Below are 11,213 nucleotides of genomic sequence, written 5' to 3' on the forward strand. Positions count from 1 at the left end.
TAGTTCGGCGAAGAGATGGTGATACAAGTGCAATATGGATGGTAGATATAGGTTTTTGTAATCTGAAATTATAAAAACAGCAAGGTAACTAATGATAAAAGTGAGCGTAAACGGTATTGCAATGCGTTGAAACAAGGCCTAGGGTCCATACTTTCACTAGTGCAAGTTCTCTCAACAATAATAACATAATTGGATCATGTAACTATCCCTCAACATGCAACAAAGAGTCACTCCAAAGACACTAATAGTGGAGAACAAACGAAGAGATTATGGTAGGGTACGAAACCACCTCAAAGTTATTTTTTCCGATCAATCCATTGGGCTATTCCTATAAGTGTCACCAACAGCCCTAGAGTTCGTAGTAAAATAACACCTTAAGACACACATCAACCAAAACCCTAATGTCACCTAGATACTCCAATGTCACCTCAAGTATCCATGGGTATGATTATACGATATGCATCACACAATCTCAGATTCATCTATTCAAACCAACACAAAGTACTTCAAAGAGTGCCCCAAAGTTTCTACCGGAGAGTCAAGACGAAAACGTGTGCCAACCCCTATGCATAGGTTCATGGGCGGAACCCGCAAGTTGATCACCAAAACATACATCAAGTGAATCACGTGATATCCCGTTGTCACCACAGATACACACGGCAAGACATACATCAAGTGTTCTCAAATCATTAAAGACTCAATCCGATATGATTACTTCAAAGGGAAAACTCAATCCATTACAAGAGAGTAGAGGGGGAGAAGCAACATAAGATCCAACTATAATAGCAAAGCTCGCGATACATCAAGATCGTATCACCTCAAGAACACGAGAGAGAGAGAGATCAAACACATAGCTACTGGTACATACCCTAAGCCCCGAGGGTGAACTACTCCCTCCTCGTCATGGAGAGTGCCGGGATGATGAAGATGGCCACCGGTGAGGGTTCCCCCCTCCGGCACGGCGCCGAAACAGTGTCCCGAGTAGTTTTTCGTGGCTATAGAGGCTTGCGGCGGCGGAACTCCCGATCTATTCTGTTCCCCGAAGGTTTTAGGGTATATTGGTATATATAGGAGGAAGAAATACGTCAGGGGAGCCACGAGGGGCCCACGAGGGGCCCACAAGGGTGGAGGGCACGCCCAGGTGGGTGGGCGCGCCCCCTGCCTCGTGCCTTCCTCATTGATTCCCTGATGTGCACTCCAAGTCCCCCGTATTGCTTTCTTTCCAAAAATAACTTTTCCGAAGGTTTCATTCCGTTTGGACTCCGTTTGATATTCCTTTTCTGCGAAACACTGAAACAAGGGAAAAAACAGGAACTGGCACTGGGCTCTGGGTCAATAGGTTAGTCCCAAAAATAATATAAAAGTGTATAATAAAGCCCAATAATGTCCAAAACAGAAGATAATATAGCATGGAGCAATCAAAAATTATAGATACGTTGGAGACGTATCAGCTAACAGCTGTAACGGCAAACCGTGTTTCTTCTTGTGTCTGTTCACAGGGATCCCATGGGAAGGATAGCAGGCGGCACCGCGAGTCTCCCTTTCTCTCATGCAATTCGCTTGCGCGTTAAAAGGGGGGCTCCTGAGCATCGCGACTCAGGAGCTCTTACTGGCTCTCCAGCCCTCACCCCCTGGCCTTGACCACGGCATCGCGCCCTGGCATACCAGCGGCGGCTGAGCTCGCTCGAGGGCCTGGACCTGAGGATGTAGAGCACTAAGGAGAGCTTGAGGGGAGGGAAACTCATATGGGCCGGCCTAGCTATGCCGCACGAGTAGGCGCGCAGCCCTAGCGCAACGTCAGGAGTCGCCACGAAGTCAACAAGATAAGTCCCGCCCTCGGATCGGCTAAATATTTGGGCCTAATGGTCACTCACGCCTTGCCGCAACCCCGTTGCAGCCACGTCAACTCCCTTTCTCGCCTTACCATGGCTGCTTGAGCGCTAAGGGGGACCTCCTGAGCATCGCGCCTCAGGGGCTCTTACTGGACCTCGGGCCGCACACCTCCTGGCCTTGACCACGGCACGCGACCTGGCATACCAGCGACGGCTGTTGCCTGCCTAGGGACCGGGACCCATCAGCGTAGATCAACAAGCTATCGCGAGGGAAGAAAGGGGGGACCGAGCCTTAACGGGACATGCGTTCACCAAATTCTCATAACAAGGAAGATAAGCACAAAAGGCGTTACAAATCCTTACATGCCCCCACGGGGCACTTCATGATTCTTCGCAGGGAACAAAAGCTAAACTAAGGGGGATCCTATCTACACCCTCCCGTGGCAGACGCCATCATCAATAGTGGGCCACGGGAGGCCGGCGCCAAACCCATCCAGATCAGCGGCGGCGACGGCCGAACGCTGCGGCTCTGCTCCGAGCGCGGCGAGAGCTCGGGGGCACGTAGCTGTCATCGCTCGTCTCCGGAGTCTCATAGAGCTCAGGAGAGCTGTTGGACTCCCAAGGGCTGCTGCTGCTGGAATGGCCGCGAGCGGAGCGCGCGTCAGCTTGGCGCTCCTCTCCGGAGCAGCGCTCCAGGCCGCGGCCCTCAGCATTGAAGACCTTGAAGAAGAGTGTGGAGACGCCATCAAACTCAAAGTGGATCGCGAGGGCGCCCCTCGCACGGCAGACCTGTGCGATCTCGCCCCAGCCGCGAGTCATGAAGATATTGCCGGAGGGGACCACTTCAATCTCTGCTCCTGTAGCCAGAGCGCTGCAGTCGGCGTGCTGCAACCAGAGCTCGAGAGGCCCCCTCGGCTGCATCACGTCGGAGAACAACCGCGGGAAGCGGATCCAGGAGCTTGGAGGCATCGGCGCCCACAGCACCAGCTCGCACGAGGAGTCCGTGGCATGGATTCCGGGGGCGACGACGCGCGTCGCTGTGGCGCGGCGACCCCGGACGCGGCGTGGGCGGCGCTGCTCGTCGCTCCGTCCTCCCGAGCCCTCGGCTCGGGCGTACAAGGGTAGCGGATACCCCGGAGGAGGCCGCTCGCACCAGGGCCTCGTCACCACCTGCATCGCCGCCTCGTCACGGCGATGGATCGGCCTCTTCTTCGGCGGAAGTGGCCCCGGATCATCGCGGGGAGCCTTTCCCTTCTCTTCGGCAGAAAACCTTCTGATAGGCGCCATTGTTGTTAGCAGTGGAGCAAGGAGGAAGAAGCAAGAAAGCGAGGAAGAGATGGGAGACGGGGGCTCCGCCCCCCTCCCCATTTATAGCGGAAGAAGGCCAACCAGCGTCTCCCACGATCGCAGGTAATGATGGCTTTCCTTGCATGTCGCAGGGACTTGTCAAGTCATGCAGTTGCCGAGGCAGCGTGGGGAAGCGGAGACGCCCACGTCCAATCAACCGCCATGTGTCAACCGAGGCCGCAGGCTTTTGGGGCCCGCGGTGCTCCGTACTTGACCCTTGGCTTCGCCGCGAAGCCAAGCCCGAGCGCACCTTGGGCCCGGGGGCTACTGTCGGCGTTCTGGGAATGGGGGTCCCCAGACTTGCCTGCCCGCGGCCCATGGCGTGGCTAAGCCAGCAGGCCGTACGGCCCATCTTCATCAACAAGGCATTCAAGACCCTCGCGAGGGTCCAAGCCTCGCGAGGCGGATGACGCAAGGCCTCCTCAGGAGTGGCCTAGTCAGGCAGGCTCACGATGAGCGGAGATATCAAGGCGGGGCAAACCTCATGAGGCTCTCGTGACGTGAGCCATGACGATCGACACCAGGAGGGCGCCAGGAAGGCGCCAGCGCACGCAGCGTCCTTGTTTGATCTTTGGTGCTAAGGAGGCCAGCGCAGGCGAGGAGTACCGAGGCATCAGGCAAAGGTTGCTATATCGGTGCAACGAGACCAAGACCAGAAGGACGGCAAGACGGAGGTCATCGTGGAGCCCAAGACGGCGTCACCACCAGAGCCTTTCGCAGGCGGAGACCTCTTTTGTTAGGATAGCTTGTACTAGCTGTCCCCCTTCAAATTTGCCCGCCGTTGTTGGATCCCTTCCCGCTCAATATTTGGGAAGAAGACCAGGGCCTATATAAGTAGAGCTAGCCACCACAGTAGAGGGGATCGAGCAATTTACCCAGCTCTCACCCGCCAAGACACCAAGCACAAGAACACCTCAACCTCAGGAGGCTGTTCTTCCCTTGTACTGTCCATCATCAGCCCTAGAGGCAATCCACCACCACCACACTGGAGTAGGGTATTACACCACAACGGTGGCCCGAACCAGTATAAATCTCATGTCTCTCTGTGTTGCGAGTTCGTCGAGTTCGTCCGCGAGATCTTAGCGAGCTTGGGCGTAGATCGGTAGGAGGGAAAGACTTCGCGTGCACCCCAGTGTTTGAACCTTAAGGGTTTGCCGGAACCCCACATCCAACAATGTACTACTGCGAGACACTGCGGCTTGCTTCCGAGCACTCCAGGCGATCAAGTTAGGGCCGAAGGAGACTGCATATCCGCCTGTGGATCGCAGATCGCCGGGATTACCAGCCTAGTCTGCATATGAAAAAATGGAAAGAATGACAGAGGGAGCATGCCGAAGATGTAATCCATAAGTGGCTGTCAGGCGAACATAATGAAGAACGCGCTTGAACGTTGAACGATGGGAATCCCGAGGTGCATGTTGATATTGGCAAACAGGATTGACCGCAAATGGCAATATCCGGTCTGATGATAGTGAGGTACTGCATGCTACCAACAAGACTACGATACTTAGTAGCATCACATGAGATAGAAGATCACCATCAGCAGCAGGCATCTTGTCAATAGCAAACATGGGTGTGGAGGAGGGGTTGCACTTGAGCATACTAGCACAACGCAACATATCCAAGGAGTACTTCTTCCGAGTGAGATCGGGTCCATCAGAATTGTGAGCAACCTCCAAAGCCAGAAAATAATGAAGCTTGCCAAGGTCCTTAACAGCAAAATCTGAACAAAGATCTGATAAAAGATGACCAGCAGCAGGCACTGAGGAACTGACAAGAATAAGGTCATCAACATAAACCAGAAGATATATTGTGGCATCGGAACACCGGAAAAGAAGTAGTGATGTATCAGCCATAGATGGAACAACACCATGAGCATGTAGAGCAATCGCAAGACGAGCATGCCAAGCAAGATGAGCTTGTTTCAGACCATAGAGTGCTTTGTCCAAGCGATGAAGATGATGAGGATAATCAGGATCAACAAAACCTAGTGCTGCCTCATGTAAACTTCCTCCTCTAACACAACATGAAGAAAAGCATTCTGAACATCCAACTATAGGAGAGACCAGCCACGAGTAACTACCAGAGATAACAAGAGGCGAATGGTAGTGGGCTTGACAAATGGACTAAAAGTAATCCTCATAGTCAAGATCGTGACACTGTTTGAAACGTTTACCAACTAGGTGGGCCTTGTAGCGCTCAATGGAGCCATCAAAATGCTTCTTCAGTTTAAACAACCATTTGGAGTCAATAATATCAACACGAGGAGGAGGAACCAGATGCCATGTTTTATTATGAAGAAGAGCATTATACTCCTGTTCCATAGTAGTCCGTCATTATGAAATACTCATAGCAGCTTGATAATGACGGGGTTCAGACATTGGATCAGAGACTGCATGAGTCATGCATGCGGCAAGCCAGGCAACCGTGCCATCCATACGCTCTAGGGCATACAATACCACTGCGACTGTGAGTGTGAGGTCTTCTTTGAATCACAAGAGCTGGAGTAGGTGGTGGTGGCGCGCATACAGGAGATAGCGAAGACCCAGGCGTGTGAGTGAATGGGGCCTCTATCGAGGGCGGCTCCACTGGTGTCCCGTCTGCACGAGTCGTGGGAGACCCGACCGCAGGCGTCGTGGGTGTCCAGACCGTAGGCGTCATGGGTGACCCAGATAGCCGCATCGTGTGAGACTCGACTGGAGGCATCCTAGGCAGCTGCGTTGTGGGCGTGCCATGCAGCCTATGCAAAGGCATCCTAGGAAGCCGAGGTAGCTAAGGTGGGGGCGTGCCAGGCGTCCCAGACAGAGTCGTCCCAGGCGGGGGCGACGCATGCAAGGGAGGCGATGACACGCTCGTTCCATCTGCATGGATGGGACTATGTGTATGTTCTATCAGCTCGAGTCGACCACGGCGACCAGTAGTTGTGCCCTGGTTAGGCAACAAAACATGCGAGTACACAACATCTTCAAATTGGTTAGAGGAAAAAAATTGTGGGACGCAAGGACTATGGTATGTCTGATGTTATCGAAAAATTGGAAAATGGAAAGGATTTCTCATCAAAGATGACATCACGGGGGATGTAGACTCTATTAGTGGGTACATGTAGGCAATTATATCCTTTGTGAAATGAACTGTAGCCAAGAAAGTCACACTTGTTTGAGCGAAACTCAAGCTTACGGGTACTATAGGGATGTAGATGTGGCCAAAAAGCACACCCAAATACCTTGAGAAAAGTGTAGTCAGGAACTCGTTAAGGAGGACTTCAAGAGGGGTTTTCAAATGAAGCACACGTGTTAGAAAACGGCTAATGAGAAAACATGTTGTAAACAAGATATCACTCAAAAAACGAAAAGGAACGGAAGCATGAGCTAGCAAAGTTAGACTAGTTTCAACAACATGGTTGCTTTCAGCAACACCATTTTACTGATGTGTATGAGGGCAAGACACACGATGAGAAATCCCAAGCTTTTGAAAAGAAATGTTGAGATTGCGATATTTGCCCCCTAGTCTGATTGAACATGTATAATTTTATGCTTGAGAAGACGTTCAACATGTGTCTGAAACAGAATGAATATATCGAACACATCAGACTTCTGCTTAAGAAGATAAAGCCATGTAAAGTGACTATAAGCATCAATGAAGCTGACATAATAGTTATGACCACTAACATAGGTTTGGGTAGGGCCCCATACATCAGTAAACACAATCTTTAGAGGAATGTTAACAACTTGACTCAACAAAGAAAACAGAAGTTGGTTACTCTTGTCCTGTTGATAGACATCACACACTGCTATTCATTTATTACTAGACTCCAGTGAAAGTTCATGATGATGAAGAACGTGATGCACTATTGGAGTAGCCAGATGCCCAAGGCAACAATGCCACTGAGATGATGAAACACGAACCCCACTGAAGACTTGAGACATGTGTGGCTGATGAGGACATCAATACCATTGTTACACCCACAGCCCCTGCTGCTATACACACTGGACCAATTACGAGAGCTCGCGCACACCAATTGAATTACCAGGTACTTTTGTTCCTTGGTGACAATTCTAATGTTCGTGAGAATATGATGCTGCCTAAATAGGATACATTTGTGTTGATTAGTAATGAAGGGCCTAGCATGGACAAGAGGGATGAATAATGGAGTAGGATCAAGCATGGAGATGAAGGCGCGCGCGAAGGGATCCAGAATGGTGCTTCTAGTGCATATTTGAGCACTTTGAAGCCTCCGTGATGACCTACAAGGACATGGACGAAATATACAAGATGCCCCTTCATAAATTTTGTCCATAGCTTATTTTAGGTGCTGCGCCATCTTATTTTCGGGCCAGGCCCATGTAATTTCGAAATACTTAATTATAGGCTACTTTTAGAGTCTGTATGTGTGGGGAAACAAAGTTAGGGTTGGTTTCGGACCCCTCCTAGAAGGGGTCATGAAATCTCCCCTACTCCTCCATATATACAACCCTTAGTGCATCGTTTAGACTTTGGGTTTTGTTTAGATTAAAAGTTCGCCATAGCTGCAACTTCGCGTACTTCGTTTGTGTTCAACGACCAGACCAAGACGTCACAGAACCCCACCTGGATCAATGAAGTTTCAATCCTATATTCGCAATATCCAGATTGTATCTCAGTTTCTTGCTTGTTCTTTGATGAGGACATCAATACCATTGTTACACCCACACCCCCTGCTGCTATACATACTGGACCAATTACTAGAGCTCGCACACGCCAATTGAATTACCAGGAACTTTCGTTTCTTGGTAATGATTCTAATGTTCATGAGAATATGATGCTGCCTAAATTGGATACATTTGTTTTGCTTACAAATGAAGGGCCTGGCATGGATAAGAGGGATGAACACTGGAGCAAGACCAAGCAGGGAGATGATGGCATGCGCAAGGGGATCAAGAACAGAGTTACAAGTGATGATTTCAGGACTTTGAAGCCACCATAAGGAGTGCATGAAGCCTTGGACGAAATATACAAGATGCCACTTCATAAATTTCTCCAGAGGCTATTCTAAGTGGTGCGTCACCTTATTATTGGGCCAGGCCCATGTATTTTCAAAATACTTAAGTACAGGATGTTTTTAGAGTCCGTATGTATGGGGAAACAAGAGTTAGGGTTGGTTTCGGACCCCTCCTCCAAGGGCCACGAAATTCCCCCCTCTTCCTCCATATATACAACCCTTAGGGCGTCGTTTAGACTTTGGGTTTTGTTTAGATTAAAGTTCGACATAGCTGCAACTTCGCGTACTTCGTTTGTGTTCAACGACAAGACAAAGGCGTCACAAAACCCCACCTTGATCAATAAAGCTTTCCTCTTATATTCGCAATATCCAGATTGCAATCTTAGTTTCTTGCTTGTTCTTCGTTTGCCTGCAGGAAATAGACCTTCATGGTCAGGTTGATCATGCTCCAGCGTGGTCAATAACCTCTCGGAGTTGGTTTAGCGATTGCTAAGGTGCGACGTCCTCGCATGTTCGTAGTCGGATCGTCAAAGTCGACTTCCTCCAAAACGATAGCCACAATCTCATCGAAAGATGGGACACCTTTGCCTCTATCAAGTGGTATCAGATTTCTAGGTTGCTCGGTGAGATTTTACAGTTTTTCGTAGTTTAGATCGAGTCTGTTCTTCATACCTATAGTCCACGAAAAAAGCCAAAAAAAATTAGGGTTAGTTCATCCTATCCGAACCACTCTGAGCCTTTGCATAATCTTTTCTGTATTTGCTTTGTTGAATTTGCGGTTGCATCGTCGTGTCAAGTTGCTGGTCTTAGCGTCTAGTCCTTTAGAGTTTCGAGTTCTATTCACAGGTTGTCACGTCGCCGCTGCCATATATCACCACCGCATCATCATCACCGCTGCTGCCATATACCACCACCACACCAACTTCATCGTCGCTGCCATATACCACCACCACATATTCACCACCAATCTGAGTCCATATACGCCACCACATATCCGCCGCCATCACGCCAATTCGAGTCCACCTGCAACATATATCTGCCACCAGTCCGAGTTCCACCAGATTCATCTCCGCCACCAGTCCGAGTTCCACCAGATTCATCTCCGCCACCAGTCCGAGTTCCACCAGATTCATCTCCGCCACCAGTCCGAGTTCCACCAGATTCATCTCTGCCACCAGTCCGAGTTCCACCAGATTCATCTCCGCCACCAGTCCTAGTCCGAGTCCAGTATTTGTTGCTTTGTTTTCGAGTTCCAGAACACGCGATACTTCGAGTCGTGACCAACTCGGACTCCCCAATTTCTGTGCTACCCACAGAAGAAAAATAGTTTCAAACTCAAAAAAAAAAGTCTGGAAAATTCTGGCTACGCAGTTTTTAGACCATTTGTAGACTTTTTCAAAAAAATTTGTTGCGGAGCAAAAAAAAGGAAAAAAGTGCAAAAAAAGTGAAAAACAGGGAAAATCAGAGCATGCTCCTCCTTTATTTACGTGCAACGCCGTGATTTTGTTAGTGTTCTAGGCTCGCGTCTCTAGCACGGTCTAGCCTAGGACCAGCACAGTACCGTCGTTGAGCGTTTATTCAACTTTGCATCTCTGAATTGATTATTGCTGACCCTTTTTGCACCATATTATAAGCCTTCCCAGCTCCACATACATCTACATCGTGCGTTTGACTCTCCTGGTAATCGCTCTATCCAAGCTTTGAGAGTTTTGACTACATCGGTTGCCGATCACCGCCTGCTGCTGGGTAAGATCTGGTAAGAATTTGAGATTTGCTTGACGGATTTGTGACACCCACCACCACCACTTGTTAGTAGTCTGTAGGATCCTATTATGTGTTTCTATTTCTGCTAACCATGCCAGGATCACAAGCCGACGAGATTGACTGGGAGAACTTAACGAACAAGGAGCTTCATGATAAGTTTCAGCAAATGATGACTGAACAGGTGCAAGATGTGCTGAACAATTTTGAAGAGGCCATGGAGAAGATCACTGGCCTTGAGAAGACATTCGAAACAAAGCTCGATAACAGATTTAATGAAATGCTTGCGCATCTTCCACCACCGGCTGCACCTGCCGCACCTCTGCAACAACAACAACAACAACAACAACAACTACTACTACTACTACTACCTCCACGTCGCGAAACAGCCCCCCGCCGAGCGAGCCGTGTCCTTCTTCAGCCTGGCCAAACTGTTGGTGCTGCTGTTGATACTTCTGTGGCTCTTGCTGCTGATGCGGAGGATGATTATGCGGGAGATTACGAGGATGAGGTTGATCAAAATCAGAACTACGTGCAACCACCATCACCACAACCACCTGGTCGTCCACATGCAAATAATCACAATGGTAGGGCTCTCCTCAGGTACGAGATCATGACCATCTTCCTAAACTGAAATTGAATTTTCCACCATTTGAGGGTAGATACTGATATATATCTTACTTGGGAGTTAGAAACTGAACAACGATTTACATGTTTACAATATCCAGAGGAGAAACGTGTTCCTGCTACTGTTTGTGCTTTCACTAGCTTTGCATGTGTTTGGTGGTCTGAACATTATAGATTATATCCTATTCCAGCTACTTGGGCTGCTTTGAAAGCTGCTATGCGTACTCGTTGGGTTCCACCATATTATCAATGCGAATTAATTCAAAAATTGCAGCGTTTAAGACAAGGAAAAAATTCTGTAGAAGAATATTATCAGGAATTACAAACTGGCATGATTAGATGTGGTATTGTTGAGGAGAATGAAGCTATGCTTGCACGTTTTATGGGTGGATTAAATAGAGAGATTCAGACCATTCTAGAGTATAAGGAGTATAATAATATCACTCGTTTATTCCATCTTGCTTGTAAAGCTGAACGTGAAGTGCAGGATCGACATGCATTGGCGCGAACTAACTTTTCTGCAGGTCGATCTTCATCATGGACACCACGTGCATCCTCTACTGCCACTGCACCAGCACCTCCATCAGGTGCCACCTCCAGCCGTGATACAAGAAAGCAGGCACAACCACCACTATCTGCCAATAGCACACCTGCCGGGGCTGCGCAGA

The sequence above is a fragment of the Aegilops tauschii genome, chromosome 2, assembly GCF_002575655.3.
Source record: "Aegilops tauschii subsp. strangulata cultivar AL8/78 chromosome 2, Aet v6.0, whole genome shotgun sequence".
Taxonomy (NCBI): domain Eukaryota; kingdom Viridiplantae; phylum Streptophyta; class Magnoliopsida; order Poales; family Poaceae; genus Aegilops; species Aegilops tauschii.